A 23,229-nucleotide genomic window follows, 5' to 3' on the forward strand; every position below is an offset into this window, starting at 1 on the left:
GTAATTCTCCCTCAAGGCAATTTCTTGTACGTTTTTTTTTTCTTCCAGAGATATTACACAGTGTCTTAATATCTTCCTTTTGTCACTAAACAATATACCTTGGAGAGTTTTCCTGGAAAAAACATATATAGGACTGCTGCATTCTTTTAATTGGCTGCATATATTCATTATAAGGAGGTACCACGATTTAATTACCAGTCTCATATTGATGGATATTTAGATTTTCCAATCTTAGGCTATTATAATCAGTACTACAACAAATACCCTTGCGCATTTATAATTTAGCACATGTGGTAAAATATACGTTTTCTGTACGTTTGTAATTTTGATAGATATTGCCACATTTACACATTTCTGTCATCAGTGTGTGAGGATGTCTGTTTCCCACACTCTGCCAACAGTATGTTGGTCTGGAGACTTTCTGGTCTTTGCCAACCTGATAGGTGAGAAGTGACATCGCATTATGTTTAAAACTTTTGGTTTTTAAAATAATTTAGAATGTGAAATACAGCATACACATATATAAATGAATATAAAAGTATATAAAACACATACTTTAAATTTCAATAATAACAAAGTAAGCACCACCTAATTTAAGAAACAGAACACTGCCAATATGTTCGAAGCTCCCTGGCTGTCCCTTCCCACTCCTAGTCCTCTCTCTCCTCCCAGAGATAACCTCACCCCTGATTGAAGTTATAATCATTTCCTTGCTTTTCTTGAATTTTATCACCTATGATGCATCCTTAAACACTGTAGTTTAGATTTTCCTCTTTGTAAACTCTGTATAAACTGAATCATTTGTAGATGTTCTTTTTGACCTGTTTCTTCAATATCATGTTTGTGAGATTTGTTCATGTTTATAAGTGCACCTAAGTTCTTTAATTTGTATCAATAAATTCCATTATATCAATGCAGCAGTTATACATTCTACTTTGATGGATAATTGGGTTGCTTCCCGACTGAATGTTCTTATAAATGTTTTATACATTTCTCCTGACACACATAAGTATTCCCAACTGTCCTAGTTACGTTTACAACTCATCCTTTCTCCACCAATCTGCAATACCATCTCTGTCACATATCAAGTCTCTAAACATGAATGGGTCTGTATCTGGTATCTCTATTCTTTTCCACTGGTTTGTCTATTCCTGTGTCAATGCTACACTGCCTTAACTAATATTGCTTTATACTATGTTTTGATTTCTTATAGGGCAAGTCCCTTTTCCCCCACACAATACTTCTTCAAATGTATCATGGCTGTTCTTAATCCTTTGTTCTTCCATATAAGTTATTGAACCAGCTTCTTAAATTCTACAATAATTCTTTTTGGGATTTAACAATTGTGATTACATTGAATCTATAGATCAATTCGGGGAGGACTAACATCTCTGTAATATTGAGTTTTCCAACCAATGAAAGGGGAATATTTTTCTCTTTAATATCATATAAAATATTTTATTATTTTATGCATAAAGATCTTGGAACTCTTTTCCAGATTTACCCCGTATGTTGTTATTTATTTATTTTTTATCGAGGTCATATTGGCTTATAAGACTGTGTAAATTTCAGCTGTGCATTATTATATTTCAGTTTCTGTATAGACTGCATCATGTTCATCACCAATAGTCTAGTTTTTAATCTGTCACCACACATGTGTGCCCCTTCATCCCTTTTGCTCTCCCTCCCACCTCTCCTCCTCTGGTAACCACTAATCTGTTCTCCTTATCTATGTGCATGTTACAACATGGAGGAAGCTTGAAAGTATGCTAAGTGAAGGAAGCCAAATAAAAGGACACATATTATATGACTGCATTTATATGAAGTGTCTAGAATAGGCTAATCCAGAGAGACAGAGAGTAGATTAGTTGTTGCATAGGGCTGGGAAGATGAGGGGGTTAGAGGGTGACAGCTAAGGGGTACAAAGTTTCTTTTGGGGGTAAAGAAAATGTTCTAAAATTGATTGTGGTAATGACTGTATAACTCTGTGAATATACTAAAAGCCATTAAATTGTACAGTTTATTTATTTATTTATTTATTTTGTGAGGAAGATCAGCCCTGAGCTAACATCCATGCCAATGCTCCTCTTTTTGCTGAGGAAGACTGGCCCTGGGCTAACATCTGCACCTATCTTCCCCCACGTTATATGGGACGCCACCACAGCGTGGCCTGACAAGCAGTGCATTGGTGCGCACCTGGGATCCGAACCCAGGCCACCAACAGTAGAGCGCACGCACTTAACCCCTATGCCACGGGGCCGGCCCAAACAGTACACTTTAAATGGGTGAATTATAAGGTATGTGAATTATATATCAATAAAGCTTTTAAAAATATGTCATCATTCCATCATGCTATTTAACATTTCTGAACAACCCAACTTGGACCAAAATACCCCAGTTTTTAACACCAGACTTCACATCTTAACAGAAACACTGCATAGATAAGACAGAAAAATACAACAAACTCTTCTTTGGATATTGGTGTCTTGATGAAAGGAGGCTTCACTGGCGCCTCACTGACATGTTTACACTCTTACGTGGCATCCTGGGGCAATGCCTCCTAGGAAGATTTGGGATGGGTAAAGGTTGCTCTGTGTGTGTTTGTGTGTCAAGTTTTTGAAAGATAATTTTGAAAGGGAAGGTGGGAAAAGACAACTAGAATGAAATCTCTAGGTGTATTTTCAGGTAGATCAATTTTAGGAAAAATGTGAGGATCTGGAAACTGATTCCCTTAAAACCATGCAGGTTTGAACTTTCTTGGAAGACCTTCAGGTACCCAGTGTGAAGATCTGAGCTGTAGTTCAAAACTTTGTCTTTCGGAGGAGTGATGTCAGCATCATGGCAGAGTGAGCTTCCCCGTAAACTCTTCCCCCGATAAGGTACAACAAAAGGGACAGTTACAGACCAACAAGGGACTCTCACACAGCAAAAAGGGAGAGTGGAAAGACCCACACTGCCGCACATCTGAGAGTGGACGTGCTGGGGCCCCCAGAGAAAGTGGGGAAACGTAAGGAGAAATCCTCTCCCTCCCCATCAGACCAGCGATTTGGGTCCGCACGGCTCCCGGGGCGGGGAGGGGCGGTGCTCTGCGGGGAAACTGTAGCTCTTCAGGATCTCTCAGCCAGTGGGAAACCCCCATACAGAGGACTCAGAACTGCTGCAGGGGTGCCATCAACATTTGAGCACTCCAGGAGAGCGGATAATGAGGGGAGAGTGAGAAGACCCCCACCCCAGTGACCCAGTGGGCAAAAGAGAGAGCCACACCCCCCACATGCCTGAAACTGCAGCTCAGCCAACCAGAGCGGCTGGGGCGGATGGCAGGGGGCTCTGATTACACAGCCCTTAAACCCCACATGGTGGCGGCAGGTGGAAACTGCAACCAGATATTTCCAGGATGAGGAAAAACAAAGCAAATACAGGAACCACAATGCAAAGGTAGATTAAATCGCCAGACCAGAGGGAAAATGACAAGCACCCAGCAATCAACCCTGAAGGCACAGAAATCCATAACCTAAACAACAAAGAATTCAAAATAGCTATCACAAAAAAGATCAACGAAATACAAGATAACACAGACAAACAATTCAACAAGATAAGGAGTTTCTTGACAAGAGATTGAAATCATAAAGAAAAACCAATCAGTATTGACGGAGATGAAGAACACAATGGAGGAGATAAAGGAGAATCTGGAATCTTTAAAGAATAGAGCTGACAATTTGGAGGAAAGAATTAGCATTATAAAGGATAGGAATACACATATGCTCCAGATGGAGGAGGAGAGAGACCTAAGACTAAAAAGAAATGAAGAAAGTCTCCAGAGAAATATCCAACTCAATTAGAAAATGTAACATAAGAATTATAGGTATTTCTGAGAGAGGAGAGAGGGAAAGAGGAACAGAGAGCTTATTCAAGGAAATAATAGCTGAGAACTTCCCAAATCTGGGGAAGGAGCAGGAAATACCAGTAAGTGAAGCCAAGAGGTCGCCTGAATACGTCAACAGGCAAAGGCCCACCCCACAGCATATAGTAGTAAGGCTGGCTAAAGTCAATGACAAAGAAACAATATTAAGGGCAGCTACACAAAAACAAAAAATAATGTACAAAGGAACTCCCATCAAGCTTTCAGAGGATTTCTCAACAGAAACTTTACAGGCTAGGAGAGACCGGAATGATATATTCAAAATACTGAAAGACAAAAACTTTCAGCTAAGAATACTCTATCCAACAAAAATATCCTTCAAATGTGATGGAGAAATAACAACTTTCCTAGATAAACAAAAGCTAAGGGAGTTCACGAGACGCACACTACAAGAAATGCTCAAGAAGAGAAAAAAAGAAGAGAGAGGAATGCACAGCTTGGAGCAAGGAGAAAAATAGGTAGACAAAATCAGAAAAATATTAGATCTTTACCAGAATAGGTTAGCAACCACTTAAATACCAAAATCAAAGATTAAAGGAAGGAAAACACCAAAAATAAATATCATCTCATCACTGTAAACACACACCCATAACACAAGATAGAATAAGTTGTAACAAAAATAACTTAGAAGGGGAAGAGGAAAGAGGTCGAATTGACTTAGGATAAGGAAATAAGAGGTCATCAGATAACCGACTATCTCATACACAAGACTTTTTATACAAACCTCAAGGTAACCACTAAACAAATAATCAAAACAAAATCACATATGATAAATAAAGAGAAAACCAAAAGAGTCATAAGACAGAACAACCAAACTGAATTGGCAATCCGAAACACATGGGACAAGAAACAAACAAAATGCAAAAGAACTGGAAAATAAGTGACAAAACAGCAACATTAAGCCCTCATATATCAATAATTACTCTAAATGTAAATGGACTGAACTCTCCAATCAAAAGATACAGAGTGGCAGGATGGATTGAAAAGCAAGACCCGACAATATGCTGCCTCCAGGAAACACATCTCAGCTCTAAAGACAAGCACAGGCTCAGAGTGAAAGGATGGAAGACAATACGCCAAGCCAACCAAACAAAAGAAAGCAGATGTTGCCATACTCATATCAGACAAAGTAGACTTCAAGATAAAACAGGTTAAGAGAGACAAAGAAGGGCAATATATAATGATAAAAGGGACACTCCACCAAGAAGACATATCAATCATAAATATATCTGCACCCAACATAGGAGCACCAAAGTATATAAAGCAACTATTAACAAACCTAAAAGGGGATATTAACAACACAATAATAGTAGGGGATCTTAATACCCCACTTACATCAATGGATGGATCATCTAGATCAAAAGTCAATAAAGAAACAGTGGACTTAAATGAAAAACTGGATGAGATGGACCTAGTAGGCATATACAGAGCACTCCATCCAAAAACACCTGACTACACATTCTTCTCAAGCGCGCATGGAACATTCCCAAGGATAGACCATATGTTGGGAAACAAAGCAAGCCTCAATAAATTTAAGAAGATTGAAATCATAACAAGCATCTTTTCCAACCATAATGCTATGAAACTGGAAATCAACTACGGGAAAAAACCTGGGAAAGTGACAAAGACATGGAGATTAAATAACATGCTACTGAACAACCAATGGATCATTGATGAAATTAAAGGAGAAATAAAAAAATATCTGGAAACAAACGAAAATGAAAATATGCCATGCCAAATCACATGAGATGCAGCAAAAGCGGTCCTGAGAGGGAAACTCATAGTGATACAAGCCCATCTTAACAAAGAAGAAAAAGCCCAAATAAGCAACCTTAAATTACACCTAACAGAACTAGAAAAAGAAGAACAAAGCCAAAAGTCAGCAGAAAGAGAGAAATACTAAAAATCAGAGCAGAAATAAATGAAATTGAGACCAAAAACCAGTAGAAAGGATTAATGAAACAAAGAGTTGGTTCTTCGAGAAGATAAACAAAATTAACAAACCCATAGCCAGACTTACTAACAAAAAAAGAGAAAAGGCTCAAATAAATAAAATTAGAAATGAAAGAGGAGAAATTACAATGGATACCACAGAAATACAAAGAATTATAAGAGAATAGTACGAAAAACTATATGCCAACAAATTGGACAATCTAGAAGAAATGGATAAATTCTTAGACTCATACAACCACCCAAAACTGAACCAAGAAGAAACAGAGAATCTGAATAGACCAATCACAAGTAGAGATTGAAATAGTAATCAAAAACCTCCCAAAAATTAAAAGTCCAGGACCAGATGGCTACTCCAGTGAATTTTACCAAACATTCAAAGAGGATTTAACACCCATCCTTCTCAAACTATTCAAAAAAATAGAGGAAGATGGAACACTTCCTAAATCATCACCCTGATACCAAAGCCAGACAAAGACAAAACAAAGAAGGATAATTACAAGCCAATATCACTGATGAACATAGATGCAAAAACCCTCAACAAAATATTGGCAAACCAAATACAGCAACACATTACAAAGATCATACACCATGATCAAGTGGGGTTAATACCGGGGATGCAGGGATGTTTCAACATCCACCAATCAATCAACGTGATAACCATATCAACAAAATGAAGAATAAAAACCACGTGGTCATCTCAATAGATGCAGAGAAGTCATTTGACAAGATCGAACATCCATTTATGATAAAAACTCTCAACAAAAAGGGGTATAGAAGGAGTATCTCAACATAATAAAGGCTATTTATGACAAACCCACAGCCAACATCATACTCAACGGGGAAAGGCTGAAAGCCATTCCTCTGAGAACAGGAACAAGACAAGGCTGCCCACTCTCACCACTCTTATTCAACATAGTACTGAAGGTTTTGGCCAGAGCAATTAGGCAAGAAAAAGGAATAAAAGGAATCCAAATAGGCAATGAAAAAGTGAAACTTTCACTATTTTCAAACTACATGATTTTATATATAGAAAACCCTAAAGAATCCATTGGAAAACTATTGGAAATAATCAACAACTACAGCAAAGTCACAGGGTACAAAACCAATCTACAAAAATCAGTTGCATTTCTGTATGCTAATAATGAACTAACAGAAAGAGAGCTCAAAAAGATAATACTATTTACAATTACATCAAAAAAGAATAAAATATCTAGGAATAAATCTTACCAAGGTGGTGAAAAACCTATACAATGAAATCTACAAGACATTATTGAAAGAAATCGATGATGACATAAAGAAATGGAAAGACATCCCATGCACATGGATTGGAAGAATAAACATAGTTAAAATGTCTATATTACCTAAATCAATCTGCAGATTCAATGCAATCCCAATCAGAATCCCAATGACATTCTTCACGGAACTAGAAAAAAGAATCCTAAAATTCATATGGGGCAAGAAAAGATCCCAAATAGCTAAAGCAATCCTAAGAAAAAAGAACAAAGCTGGAGGCATCACAATCCCTGACTTCAAAACATACTACAAAGCAACAGTAATCAAAACAGCATGGTACTGGTACAAAAACAGACACACAGATCAATGCAACAGAATTGAAAGCCCAGAAATAAAACCACACATGTACAGACAGCTAATTTTTGACAAAGGAGCTAAGAACATACAATGGAGAAAGGAAAGTCTCTTCAATAAATGGTGTTGGGAAAACTGGACAGCCACGTGCAAAAGAATGAAAGTGGACCATCTGCTATCGCCATTCACAAAAATTAACTCAAAATGGATCAAAGACCTGAAGGGGAGACCTGAAACTATAAAACTCATAGAAGAAAATATAGGCAACACACTATTTGACATCTGTCATAAAGGAATCTTTTCAGATGCCATGCCTACTCAGACTAGGGAAACTAAAGAAAAAATAAGCAAGTGGGACTTTATCAGATTAAAGAGCTTCTACAAGACAAATGAAACCAGGATCAAAATGAATAGACAATCCACCAGCTGGGAGAAAATATTTGCAAAACATATATCTGACAAGGGGTTAATCTCCATAATATATAATGAACTCACACAACTGAACAACAAAAAAACAAACAACCCGATCAAAAAATGGGCAGGGGAAATGAACAGACACTTCTCCAAAGAAGATACACAGATCACCAATAGGCACATTAAAAGATGTTCAGGGCCGGCCCCGTGGCTTAGCGGTTAAGTGAGCGTGCTCCGCTGCTGGCGGCCCGGGTTTGATCCCAGGCGCGCACCAACGCACCACTTCTCCAGCCATGCTGAGGCCGCGTCCCACATACAGCAACTAGAAGGACGTGCAGCTATGACCTACAACTATCTGCTGGGGCTTTGGGGGGAAATAAATAAATTAATTAAAAAAAAAAAAAGACGTTCAACATCACTAATCATCAGGGAAATGCAAACCAAAACACTAAGATATCACCTCACGCCCGTTAGAATGGCTATAATCACCAAGACAAAAAACAACAAATGTTGGAGAGGATGTGAAGAAACAGCAACCCTCATACACAGCTGGTGGGAATGCAAACTGGTGCAGCCTCTATGGAAAACGGTATGGAGATTCCTCAAAGAATTAAAAATAGAATAAATACCCTATGATCCAGCTATCCCACTACTGGGAATCTATCCAAAGAACCTGAAATCAACAATCCAAAGAGGCTTATGTACCCTTATCCTATGTTCATTGCAGCATTATTCACTATAGCCAAGAAGTGGAAGCAACCCAAGTGCCCCTCAAGTGATGACTGGATAAAGAAGATGTGGTATATATATACCATGGAATACTACTCAGCCATAAAAAAAGACAAAATCGTCCCATTTGCAACAATATGGATGCACCTGGAGGATAAGTGAAATAAGCCATAAAGAGAGAGACAAACACCGTATGATGTGACTCATATGTGGAATATAAACCAACACATGCACAGAGAAAACTGTATTGTGGTTACCAAGGGCAATGGGGGTAGGGGGTGGGCACAGGGGGTGAAGGGAGACATGAATATGGTGATCAACAAACAAAAATGTACAACCAAAATTTCACAATGTTATAAACTATTAAGACATCAATAAAAACACACAAAAAAACAAAAAACCCTTGTCTTTCAAGACCATAATCTCTGCTATGAATTGATCCAGCTTCCCTAGCAGCAATGCCAAGAATTTGACTCTGACTCCTCCATTCAGCTGAGCCAGCCTCCTCCAGGTGACAAGCCCTGAATCCTTCAGCCTCTGGTCTAATTTTCATGTGGGAAGAGCTTAGGAAGGAAGAAGGAGAATCACATTGGCTAGTATATGAAATTATGATCCCACTATGCTAAAGATCTCCCATTTTAGCAAGCGCCCTAGCGATTCTGTTGCAGGTGGGAGTGGCCAGTACTGTCCAGTACTGCAAGAGAAAGAAACAATGCAGAGAAGAGGACAGAGCTCTCAGGAGACACTCTGGTGGCCTGGTGGGAACAGAGGTTGATCTGGAGCCAGAGAGCAGAGACAACACTTAGGAAGCTCAACTGAGGAAAGAGACGGGCAGACAGCAACAGGCAGACCTCAGAGCAGAGGAGGGTTTGCTTTCAGGACAGGAGAAACTTGAGAATATTTGTGGGATGAAGGGAAAAAATCAGCAAGAGGATGTGGAGAGACAGGGAACTGAGGAGCCTGAGAAGTTGTGAGGGGACAGAAGGAAGACACAGGGAGGCATCAGCTTTGAATCGTGGACGGACACCTCTTCCTCTGAGGAGCTCAACAGCAGCAGCTCTCGAGAGATTTTTGGTGGACATGGGATTACTTATGGAGCTCAGATTATCTGACTCTATTTCTCCAGAGTTCTGGTGCCAGAATGAGAGGTAAGGGGCTGAGAAAGAAGACAGGGGAAGAGTGGGGCCCCAGGACACCAGAGAGGGTGGAGAGCCAGCTGTGGGGAATGGCCTCCGGAGTCAGTAAGAGGTGACTCAGCGGTCAGCTGAGCCTGGTGGGGTGGGGAAGGGGCAGCTGGGCTTAGCTGCATGGATCTGGAAGACCCTGCTCTTCCAGTGGGCGGATGGCAGTGAGGTGAGCAGAGGAGGGGGCTGCCCAGGGCTGGAGAAGTGAGGAATGTGGGAGAAGTTCCAGGGGACAGAGGGTCAGCTGTGAAGTCCAAGGTCCTGGCCTGGAAGGAGGAAAGTAAGACCTGGGCAGAGGGGCAGGCTTTGCAGAGAGAGGCCAGCCAACAGAGAGGTCAGGAAGACGAGGCTGAGCAGGTGAGCAGGACTGAGGGGGAAAAGGAAGGGGATGGAGCAGATCTGAACCAGGAGGACATGTAGTGTCCTGCGTTGTCTAATAAGAGCCCCTATCCTCCTGGGGCCTCGTGTACGTGGTTAGTCCAAACTGAGCTGTGCTGTAAGTGTAAAGTATACACTGGATCCCGAAGACTTAGCATGAAAAAAAGAATGTTAAATATCGCATTAAGAAATGTTTACATTGATTACTTGTTTAAGTGATATTTTGGATATATTGAGTTAAACAAAATATAGTATTAAAATTAAGTTCACCTGTTTCTTTTTACCCTTTTAACGTGGCTACTAGGAAAATTTAAATTACACATGTGGCTGGCATAATACTCCCGTTGCAGGGCACTGGCATAGATACTCCCTCCCAGGGATATGGATTGTCCGTGTCATGCCTGTGGCCCCAGCACCTGGAACAGGGACCTGCACACAGAGGCCTCAGCGATGGTTTGTGTATATGAACTGACAAGTAGAGGAGAAAGTGAATTCATGAATGAATGAGAGAATGGATGAATGAGGATTCTATATGCTATCTCAAGATGTGGTCAGTTTCTTCTAAACTGCTGAGGACTATGTGTGAGTAGACACATGACTGAAAGGGAAACAGAGGGAGCAGGAATCGGAGGAAAGCTCACCAAGGCTTTGAGAGCAGGAGTCTCAAAGAGCATTTGATGGGACCTCACTTAGTATAAGGACTCTTGCCTCACCCCTTTTTTTTGCTCCTATAAAAGGACTCCTGTAGCACTTTAATATATGCCAGGGATTTGGGGCCGGCCCCGTGGCATAGTGGTTAAGCTTGGCACGTTCCACTTTGGCAGGGAGGGTTCACGGGTTCAGATCCTGGGTGCGGACCTACACTACTCGTCAGCCACGCTGTGTCGGTGACCCACATATCAAGTAGAGGAAGACTGGCACAAGTCTTAGCTGAGGGCTAATCTTCATCAAGCAAAAAATGAGGAAGATTGGCAACAGATGTTAACTCAGGGCTAATCTTCCTCAGCAAAAAAAAAAAAAAGTATATATATATATATACACACATACACACACACACACACACACACAGCAGGGACTGTCCTTGGCATTTTGCATGTATTAACTCATTTAAACTTCCCACCACTCTATGAGGTAGCCATTCTTATTGCACCCCTTTTACAGATAAGGAAACTAAGGCACAGAGATGGTAAGTAACTCACCCAGGATGACCGAGGAAGTGATGGAACTGCTATTCGAACCAGGCAATCTGTCCCCAGCGTCCATACCCCTAACTCCTACACCCCCCTGTCTGTCCTATCCTGTCATCTCGCCTCATCTCCAAGCTTCTCTCCAATAGAGAAATAGGTTTCTTTTTCTCCCTTGACTGGCCTCTCTTCCACCCCCAGTCCCTCAGACCTCGTATTCCAGGAGAAAGTTCTCAATGAACTTTGCTCTCTGGAAACAATTGTGAGTAACCCCCCAAGTTCCCCACAAATGAGTCACAAACACACCACAGCTGCACGGTCAAATACAACAGCCAAGTAACCCTGCCCCCCCATTCCCTCTGCCCCCATCCCTGAGCCTGGCCCACACCACCGTCTCCCTTCCCAGCCCAGGAGGCTCCTCTCCTAGACTGGGGATTGGCCCTCCCCGCCCTCCTGGGCAGACTCAAGGTTAGTGACTGTTGGAGGAGCCTGAGGCTTCACAGCTCTAAGCAACTGCTTTACCTGTCAGTCTAGCAGACACCTGCGAGGTGACTATAGGGGACAGAATGGGAGTTTCCAGACACCACCTTGGCCAGTGCCCGGGAGATGCTCAGTCCCACTCACTAGGGACTCCATTCCAGCCTCAGCTTGGATTCCCCCAGTGACAGAGTAGCCCTAAGTTTCCACCCCTGGGAGCAGCCCTAGCCCAGGATCTCCCCTTCAGGGCCAAATGCAGACTGAAGCACTAATAAGAAACCTACAGGCCGTCTTCCTCTCTTTCTCTCTCTCATTAAATTGTGAATAATGCACTTACTTATTCTCCCACTTAAAAAGTGCTTTAATTCCTTTGAAGAACCTTACAAGGTAGCTTGGCTAGACAGCAGGGGGGACAGTCCAGTGCCTCCAGTGGGGGGGCCAGGGTCTTCCACTGGCCTGTCTTTTGGTCCAGCAAGTAGGCGCTTGGATTGATGGTGGAGTCTCTTTTGTGAACATCGCTGGCTGTGGTGACACCCCCACATATAAACACCCCGCTGTCTCCAATGGAGCATATAGCATGGGACTCATCCAGGGGGCAGTTGTTAGGCAAGAGAGGCACTGATGTGGCTGTCTTGTTGGCCTTTATCTTCTGCAGTCTGATGTCCACACTGTGCCGGTAGCTGTGAACGCAGAGGATGTTGTCATGATTGAAAGAGAGCAGGGGCCAGTGGTTGAACTCAATGGGGAAAGTGATACTCTGGACCATCTCCCCAGTGTTGGTGTCAAGCAATCAACCACCCTGACCCAGGAGATGTAGCCCTTCACCAAGCACTGTCCAGTAACAACGTACAAGATTTGGTCACCCCTGGTGATCACAGATGTGCCATCCATAGGGATGCTCTCTTCTCTGCCAGGCACCAGGCCTCCTTGCACTCATCATAATGACAGATGTCAGAGACATATTCTTTTGGGGTAATGCTCCCGCCCACAGAGTACACTGTCCCCCCACAGGTCACCATGGTGTGGAAGACAAGTCCAACTGTCAGGTCAGGGAACTTGGTCCAGGAGTTGTCATCCATGTCACACCGCCAAGCCATCTTCAGCCCTGAAATCCGGTCCATGGTGCCACCCGAGATGTAGATGTAGCAACCAGCAGAGGTGGCACTAAGTGCTGCTGCCTGATAGGGCATCTCTGAGAGCTTCAACCACAGGTTCTCCTGAATGATATAGGCAAACACTCCATCGCTGAACTTGCCCTGGGGCTTCTGGCCACCTAAGATGACCACCGAATTAAGCAAGGCCCCCTTCCGCTGCTATCTCAACAGGATGGATGGCCCCTCCTACTTTCACTCGTCAAGGACACTCTCAATCAGGGTTGTGTGGGCTGAGCTGTTCTCCATGTTTTTCAACTTGTTGCTGGCAAATGAGAGTGTCTTATTGGAGATGGCATTGAGATTGACCTAAGAGAAAAAGTTGTTGAAATGCTTCTCCTGCTCATCCTTCCGGAAGTACAGCCAATTTATGAGTGCCCTGAGAGCCTGGTCCTCATTGAGCACATGCAAGTGTTCATCTTGAAGCAGGCAGCCAAAGATGACAGGTGGACAGCACAGGAAGCCCTCAGGCAGGGAGCTCTCAGGACTGGTCCAATAGTGGAAGTTGTCGCGGATGCCAGAGTAGGCCAAGTCTGATACCTCTCTGAGCCCAAACATCTCAGCCAAGACAAGTAGCACAAGCAGCTGGCATGGCAGGTGGACTTAATCAGGACGTCATCGCAGTGGATTTGAAGGCATGGGGTGCTGAAACACCCAACGAAGAAGCTCCTCCACCTTCTGCTCCGAGATCACCACCTTGCCGCAGCAGAAGTAGTCCAGGAGCTGGTCCACGGTGGCCGGACTCAGATAGTTGAAGTCAAGGGTGATAAAGAGCTCATCAGTGGTCTTCACATCTTTTCTGGAGATGAGGCTCTTCACTGCTGGAGAGACAGCAGCCAGCACATTGCAATGTGCATAAAAGACATGGTGGTCCACAGTCAGGGCCATGTCCCAGTACTCTTTGTGTTTCCTCTGTTCATTCAGTTTCTGCAGCAGGCAACCGTCATAGCGGTTCTCAGTGAATTCCAATTCCATGGTGCTTCTTGCTGGCTGAGACAGAAGATCAGCAGAAGGTACTGGAGAGAAGACTTTCTCAGGCCACTGGGATTCAGAGTGATGGTTGTCTGCAGAGCAGCTGACTGGGAAGGAGTAGAGGGTGGGAGAGAGGACGACGTCACAGGGCCATCACAATGCAGGCCCCCCTGAGGCCTTTCTCAGAGGCTCAAGGCCTTTCTTGCTTCTGATGGCTCCAACCTGTCAAGGCCAGATACCCTGTCAGGACCTAGTGCCCAGGGCCCAGAGCTCAGGAGGAAACTCAGAAACAGGTTGTGACTCCTACCTGGGACCTTCAAACCTCAGTTCAAGGCTGCTTCTGGAATGTCAGAGCCTGTTGGCCAAGGCGTGGTGTAAGGAGGGATAAGGGCAGGCTGGGGGAAGGAAAGAGATTATTAGATCATCCAGAAGAATCTTCCCACTGTACAGGAGGGAAACTGAGGCCCAGAAAAGAGAAGGGACTTGTGCAAGATCACACAGCCAATTGGAAGTACCTTTCTGTAACTTAGTACTCTTTCTACCCTTCCAGAAGCTTCTCACTACTCAGCTTTCCCCAGCCTCTGATTCTCAGGCATAGAAGTGCCTTTCTCTGCCAAGGTTCTGGCCATCAGAGAAGAAAGGCTCTGTCCTTTGGCTTCTGACCTTTGTGGCCACAGACACCACTCTTTAACATAGAGGGAGAGGTGGAGGCCACTCCCTGGAGCAGGGATGCTGGAGGTAGCATCCGGTGAGTGGGGATGGGAGGGCCTCAAAAGCCCCGATCATTTCAATTCCATGGCAAACTGGGACATCCTCTGCACATTCCCAAGTCTCTGGTGGTAAAACATTGGAGCCTGTGGGGGTCAGCTCTCTCCATCAAGTGTGGACTTGGACAAGTTGCTCAGACTCTCTAAACCTCAGTTTCCTCATGTGTGAGATGGGAACAACAGTACCTGCTTCAAAGGTTGTTAAGAGTTTAAATGAGAAAATGACTAGAGAATGTTAGCACAGTTTGGCTCATAGCAAATGTTCAATAAACCCTAGGTGCCATATTGTGGTTAGTGCCATCAAGTGGATTCAGACTCCTAGCCACGCTGTGTACAGCAGAGCAGAACCCTTCCTGGTCTTTTTTGTATAATCCTCTCACCATTTGGTGCTAAATTGGACAGCACTCCGCTGCTATTCATAAGGTTTTCTTGGCCAATTTTTTTCAGCAGTGGGTGGCCAGGTCCTTCTTCCTAATTTATCTTCGTCTGGAAGCTGTGCTGAAACCTGTCCATGATGGTGACCCTGCTGGTATCTGAAATCCCAGTGGCATAGTTTTCAGCATCACAGCAACTTGCAGCCACAACAGTATGATAACCAGATGGGTGGTGTGCTTCCCTGAGTAGGAAACAAACCCAGGGTGTTGGGTGTTGAGAGCAGTGAATCTTAACTACTAGACCACCAGGGCTGGCAGAATTGGTTTTTGACGTATTTGGTTAACATGAAGAGTATTAATTACACTATTACTTTCTGCAAACTTTTCTCCATTATTTTTAGTTCAGTTATATAAGAATGTTCAAGATGCCATGATTCTCCTCAGGGTTTTTTATAATCTCAGTGGCTCTCAAAATATGCCCCTCCCACCAGCTATATTAGCATCTCCTAGGAATTTGTTTAAAATGCAAAGTATCAGACCCCACCCTAGTGAGGTGAATGAAAGGCTCTGGAGGCGGAGCCCAGTAAACACCCTTTTAACTAGCCCTCCAGGAGACTGTTCTGCAGGCTAAACTTTGAGAGCCACTACTCCACCTCCTGGCTACTCAAAACTACCTTACCATCATCTGTGCCCTTGCTAGAACTCGGCATTTCAACAAGAACCAGATGACGCTTAAGTAAATTAAAGTGTGGGAAGGGCTGATCTATCTCAGAGCCATAAATCTAACCCCAATCCAAATATGGGGTTTGCATTTATCCACCCCATCCCGCACCCACCCACACAAAGATTTATCCAATCCAACCTGCACCCACCCACACAAAGAGTATCTATGAGTGGTTTCTGGGGATGGGAAGGGGGGAGGCCAACAGAAAGAGCAGAGGTTGTTAATCTCTGAATTTGAGTCTATCACTCCTTTGGGAAAAACATCAGCACTGCACGTCCTAGTTAGGCAGAGCATGTTAGCAGTGCCATCTTTTGTTCCAGACAGACAGCACATAACTACCATTAAACCACCCTGGAAATGTATTGCTCTTAGGTGTCAGTGTTATTTCATAAGTTTTCATTTTTCTTTTAAAATAAGTGAATTTCAATTTTAATCCTAGGCATAATAAAATTACACAAGACTAGCTAACCTTTGTTTGTATCAACAATACTGTAGTGGGAATCTACCACTTTAAAACAAACCAAGGCGGAGGGGCAGGGGGGACTGGCCCAGTGGCGCAGCGGTTAAGTGCTGGAGCTCTGCTTCAGTGGCCTGAGGGTTTGCAAGTTCGGATCCCGGGCGCGCACCAAGACACTGCTTGTCAAGCCATGCTGTGGCGGCGCCCCATATAAAGTGGAGGAAGATGGGCATGGATGTTAGCGCAGGGCCGATCTTCCTCATGAAAAAAGGGGAGGATTGGCATTGGATGTTAGCTCAGGGCTGGTCCTCCTCACAAAAAAATAAAATAAAAGAAAACAAACCAAAGGGGATACACCTTTTCTGTTCTAACAAGGGTACCTTTACCTCAACAACTGCATCTACCCTCAACTTCCATGCTGCAGGCTCCACCTCCATACAGCTTGTGGGGAGGGGAAAATGTCCCCAGAACTCCACCTTTAACTCCCTGCAGCCTCCCTCAAAGGCTCAGAAATTTTCTTTGATAACCTGCACCCTAAGGCCCCTGCCTCAACCTCTCCCTTTGCTCTTCTCTCATTTTCCTCTGTTGAGCCTCAGGTCTGTCCTGAGTCGACTGTGAACATGCTGACTTTCTCAGGAAATTTGCCAGGTGAACTACACACACATTTGTGCCTGGGAATCAGTCTCCCTGCTCAATCCCGCCTGACACAGCCCAATACTACGATCTGCCTTTTTAAAGCAGTTCCAGTTTCACTTCTAGTTCCTCCCAGGCTAGGGCCCCGCCCAATGCAACACAGCCCCTCTCTCTGAGCTTTCCTAACCCAGGAAGTAGCCTGGTCAATTCTGTGGGGTCCATACTCAATTTGACTTGCCTCTCTCCCTTCTTAAAGCAATCTCGGAATCAAAATTTCTGAAGCCCTTTTCAATTTGATAACTTTTCTTCCATAGAAGCAAAGACTTTTAATCAAGCCTTAAAATAAATTTGGGCCTTGGGTTTTTAATTATGTAGTATTGGGAAAAATAATATAAGTATTCTATCAAATAATTTTATTTCGAAAGGAAATGTGTTGACATCTCAAATGTGCTATACAAAGATTTGGGTATGGTAAAACTAGTTTGATTTCTACCCCCACCCTACACAATTGTTTGTTAAAATCACTCATGTCAATTGAGACAGACTTCATTTTTTTAAAAGATTTTGTTCTACAAAAAGTTAGCCTCAAAATATGTAGTGTTATCTAAACATTCTAGAGTCAAATTCTGACTTTGGTTTTGATCTCAACATAGAAATTAACAATTTCATGAGTTGCACACCAATTCATTTTAAGAAGGCAAATCTTTTGACTTGTCTTTGTTGGTTTTTTGGGTTTATTTGTTGTTGGTGTTGTTGTTTTTGTGAGGAAGATCAGCCCTGAGCTAACATCCATGCCAATCCTCCTCTTTTTGCTGAGGAAGACTGGCTCTGAGCTAACATCTATTGCCAATCCTCCTCCTTTTTTTTCCCCCCCCAAAGCCCCAGTAGATAGTTGTATGTCATAGTTGCACATCCTTCTAGTTGCTGTATGTGGGACGCGGCCTCAGCATGGCCAGAGAAGCGGTGCGTCGGTGTGCGCCCAGGATCCGAACCGGGGCCGCCAGTAGCAGAGCGCGCGCACTTAACCACTAAGCCACCGGGCCTGCCCTATTTGTTGTTTTTTTAAACACACAATGGTATATTTCTGTTTTCAACAATATATGCATAGCTTTTAATAGATATTTTGGACAATTAGATTACAAGAGTTCATCACTCATATTGATAAACAGCAAAGAAAGTCAAGAATACTGCCTTCCATTAGAGCCCCCAAACATATTATAACTCTAGATACATTCTGAGTCTAAGGTTCTTAAAGAAACTCAAACCAGTAAATAGGTGGAAACTCCTCAATTATCTGGATTACTCAGTTTTTAGCCTGCCTGAATACAAAGAATATCTTCCTCCTATGAATTAATTCCATATATTGCTTAGTACTTTGAAAGGTGCAGAATTCATTTTTCCTTTCTAGGTATCTATAAGCAAAATAGGAGAAAAAGATTGAGTTGGCAGTGTTCTACTCAAAAACAGGCCATGTTCCAAAAATTTACAAGTACTGTACCTACTTTTGACCTTTGAAGCCCATTTTCTCATAGAAGATTTTCTAAATGGATGGCCCACCAATGCCTATTAAGCCCATAACACAGATGAAATAATATTAGAAACACCATCTATGATGGCTTAGGAGAAAATTTACTTAATCTCAGATTCCAACTTTAGGTAGGCCACCTAAAGATAGAGAATTTTTAACAAGCATTCCACCCAATTTTGAAGACCTCATTTGGGAATCTCTAGGCTACATTCTCTTTCTCAAATAATCCACTGTCTCAGAGGGCATCAACCCTACACCAGGCTCTCCAACTGGTGCCAAAAATGTTCCCATTCTATGCTACTGAATAAAGGGATATGTTTATGCTTTAGCTTGTGACAAATCAGAGTTTATCATGAAAATTAAGAAGACTAAAAAGAAGTTTAACATCCCGTCCTGTGCTGATTTTGGGGGGGGAGGGGTACTCACATCCAAAGGTGGGATTTAGAAGTTCCTCTGAGTAGGGCTAAATTTTTCCTTGAGAAGTTTTGTATCTGCTTAAGTGTCCAAACAAGCACTCAGTTAAGACCCTAAGGTTCAGAATCATAGAACATGGGAGATTTTCTAAGAGGCAATTTAAATATGCCTGATCTAAAGTGAACCCACACCAATGCAGGTACTCCTACTCCTTATGTGAAAAAGTAATGAATGACTAAAAAAAAAAAAAAAATCAATTAAATAATCCTAGCACAAGAATTCAGAATCAAAAAAAAGAAAGTATAGGGCCGGCCCCATGGCTCAGCAGTTAAGTGCGCGCACTCTGCTACTGGCAGGCCGGGTTCAGATCCCAGGTGTGCACCAACGCACTGCTTCTCTGGCCATGCTGAGGCCGCGTCCCACATACAGTGGCTAGAAGGATATGCAACTATGACATACAACTATCTACTGGGGCTTTGGGGAAAAATAAAATTAAAAAAAAAAAAAAGAAAGTATATTTCTCAGGAGGAGCAAAGGTAAAACTAAAGACTGCAAATTCTCTTTAGTGGCTAACACAGTGATCACATTTGCTTATGTTCAAATCTTTTGTTACCAAAACTAACTGCTAAATTTGCTCAGGCTATCTATTTAGTGAGATGCAGTAAAGCATGATGGCTAAAAACACAGACTCTACAACAAGACGGCTTATCACATCCCAGATAATACTCAAAAAGCTGGACCATCTCTAGAGAGTTAATAACTCTAGCGAGTTATTTTACCTCTCTGTGCTCCAGTTTCTTCATCTGCACAATAAGGATAACAGCATCAGCCATAGAGGACTGTACTGAAAATTAAATGAATCAATCCAGGTAGAGCACAAAGAACAGAGCCTTGCACATAATGAGCACACAGTAAGTGACCAGTATTATCTAGACATTAAGAAATAAGTAGGATTTGGAAAAACTACAGGAGGATAGGCATTCCAACAGCTGAAATAACAATCAAAGTACAGAGGAAAAAAAGATACACACATGGACAACAGGGCTTTCTATTTCCCTGGAGAATAACAATCACGAGGAAGAATCATAGAGATTGGGAACAATGAAGACCCAATTATCCTGGCCTTGAATGCTAAACCAAAAAATACTTCTTTTACTTAGAAAGCAGCCACTTAAATTTTTGATCTGATTAGATCTGTGCTTTAGCAACCTTAATTACCAAGGTTATATCATATCACTACTAGGAATGCGATTCTGATGTTCTCTGCCCTCTTACTAAGGGTTAGCAGACCCCAAAATGCATTTGTTCTGCTAACACACTGTCAGAATCTATCTCTGAACTGCTGCATATCTGAATCATCTGAAATCCTCACTGTGCCTGGCACATAGTAGGCATTCAGTAAATGTTGTACCCTTACTTTTAGTGGCCACCAGAGAGCAGTGAGTAAGCAGAGACAAAGGTTAATCATTGAAGGAAAAATATATTATAAAGGAAGCAAATGAAGTAGCCAAATAACGGTTTACAATTAAGCTAAACTGTAAGTCACTGCTGATCAATATACTTGCCTAAAACAGTGGAGGTGGGAGGTCGGGATCAACCTTACTTTTCATTAAAAGCAGACAAAGTGGATCGCTGTGTATTTTTAAATCTCATTAAATTTAGCTGTCAAATTGGCACAGTCTTTTCAAATGATTATTTGGGCAATATCTTTGTAATGGACTACCCAGTAGTCTTGTGTGAAAATAAATTTAAGGAAGATTTCCTCAAGATACTCAGACTCCCCTGTTGATTGCAGTGTTACCGTCCAACGTAGGGCCTTCTGCTTGCCACAAGACATGCCAATAGTCAAGAGGCAAGGTGGTAGGTAAAAAAGGACTTTTTTATTACAGCTTGCTAGCAAGAGGGAAGATGGCCGACTCATGTCCAAAAGAACCATCTTAAGGGGGCACAAAAATCTTACAGCAGTTATATAGGCCATTGGGTTATTGAGGAGGGGGTTAGGAATGTTGACCTTCTGGTGTTACAGACTGGGAGTACCACACCAGATCTTTCAGTTTTCATTGATGATGCTATCAGCGTAGACTCTCTGTTCGGGGGTCATCACATTCCTAAGGAACTCAGAAAAACAAAGTTATCATCTCATCATAGCTGGGAGGTACATGCACAAGCAGGGGTCGTAAAATCTACAGAGCAGTTAGATCTCCTGGGGGGCACATATCCAGCTGGGTTAGTTTGTCAGAGGTCATTCAAAGTTACAATAGGGCCAGCGCAGTGGCTCAAGTGGTTAAGTGCACGCACTCTGCTGCGGAGGCCGGGGTTTGCCGGTTCGGATCCCGGGTGCACACCGACACACCGCTTGTCAAGCCATGCTGTGGTGGTGTCCCATATAAAGTGGAGGAAGATGGGCATGGATGTTAGCCCAGGGCCAGTCTTCCTCAGCAAAAAGAGGAGGATTGGCAGATGTTAGCTCAGGGCCGACCTACCTCAAAAAAAAAAAAAAAAAAAAAACCATCTATAGGGGCCGGCCCCGTGGCTTTGCGGTTAAGTGCACGCGCTCCGCTACTGGAGGCCCAGGTTCGGATCCCGGGCGTGCACCGACGCACTGCTTCTCCAGCCATGCTGAGGCCGCGTCGCACATACAGCGGCTAGAAGAATGTGCAGCTGTGACATACAACTATCTACTGGGGCTTTGGGGGAAAAATAAATAAATAAAAATTTAAAAAAAAAAGTTACAATAGAGTTTTTCTTTCCTATACTATGGCTTCCCTTATGCCAACCTTATCTGGAGCCGGTATCAGCAGCATTAATCACAATAGCTAAGACAGGGAAACACCCTAAGTGTCTGACAGATGAATGAATGAAGATGTATATACAGACAATGGAATATTATTCAGCCACCAGAAAGAAGGAAATCCCGCTATTTGCGACAACATGGATGAAACTGGAGGACATAAAGCTAAGTGAAATAAGCCAGAGAAAGACAAATACTATATGACCTCACTTGTATGTGGAATCTAAAAAAATAATTTTTTTTAAATTTAAAAAGTCAAACTAACAGAAACAGGAGAATGGTGGTTATCAGGGGCTAGGGAGTAGAGGAAATGGGGAGATGCCGGTCAAAGGGCATAAGCCTTCAGTTACAAGATGAGTAAGTTCTGAGGATCTAATGTACAGCATGGTGACTATAGTTTATAATACTGTATCGTATACTTGAAATTTGCTGAGAGAGTAGATCTTAAGCATTCTCACCAAAAAAAAGGTAACTATGTTTGGTGATGGATGTATTAACTAACCTGATTGTGGTAATCATTTCACAATGTATACATATATAAAATCATCATGTTGCACAGTTTAAATATACACAATTTTGTCAATATAAAAGGTAGATTTCCTCAAACAGGACAAAATCATGCTAGACAGTAAAACTAAAGGTCCAACTCCTGACCCGACTCCAACAAGTAATTAGAGGAAGGGCCAGCTTACAGGAGCTGCAGGTTCCCACGGAGTACACACCGCCTACCTGGCTGCTTCACTCGCCACAGGCGTCAGTGCTAATGACAACAAAAAGGACCCTTTTCCCCTCACCTTGAGTAAGGATGACTAGAGTCCACCATCCTACAGATAACCTTTGCAGTCAACTGTTTGGTGCATTTCTTAAAAAAAAAAAGTTTGTTTGAGACACCAGTAAGAGTTATATACTAATAGTTAACATAGTAAGAAAAAAAGCGTTTACTAAAAGATTGCCAACAGAGCTTGGAAGCACATCATGACATAGGAGGGGTGAGTGATATAAGAGTTTATTAAGCACACATGCCCAGATTATTGTTTTTTTCTGGTGGTGGTAGGGGAAAACCAGCTTCCCAAAAACGTCAGTCAGTGCTTACTTTCAGAAACTTAAAAAAAAAAAAATAGGATTAGTAAGAGCAGCCCTTGGATAGTAAGCAAGTTATGTATTTGGCTTTCTTGGGCCATCAATCATTCTGGCAACACAAACATAAAGCAAAGTGGGCCCAGATTTCTACATACCTTCTTCTAAAGCACTTTTCAGTTACAATTTTAGACTAAAAAAGTGGGGGAAAAAGTTCCAGCTGTCTCGTGCTTTTTAAAGCTTCAAGTATAAGTATTAGAATTTAAAACTCTGAAATAGGCCGGCCCCGTGGATTAGCAGTTAAGTGCGCGTGCTCTGCTACTGTCAGCCCGGGTTCGGATCCCGGGCGTGCACCAACGCACCGCTTCTCCAGCCATGCTGAGGCCGCGTCCCACATACAGCAACTAGAAGGATGTGCAACCATGACATACAACTATCTACTGGGGCTTTGGGGGAAAAAAAGGGAGGAGGAAAAAAAAAAAAAAAGGAGGAGGATTGGCAATAGGTGTTAGCTCA

The 23,229-nt window shown here is 42.6% G+C and overlaps 1 pseudogene; it reads right to left on the reverse strand.

Moving 5' to 3' along the window:
* Positions 1-11,744: 11,744 nt before the first annotated feature.
* Positions 11,745-15,933, reverse strand: LOC101397045 (calicin-like; annotated as a pseudogene).
* Positions 15,934-23,229: the final 7,296 nt, after the last annotated feature.

The sequence above is a fragment of the Ceratotherium simum genome, chromosome 29 (assembly GCF_057802395.1).
Source record: "Ceratotherium simum simum isolate JZ-2026a chromosome 29, ASM5780239v1, whole genome shotgun sequence".
NCBI lineage: Eukaryota > Metazoa > Chordata > Mammalia > Perissodactyla > Rhinocerotidae > Ceratotherium > Ceratotherium simum.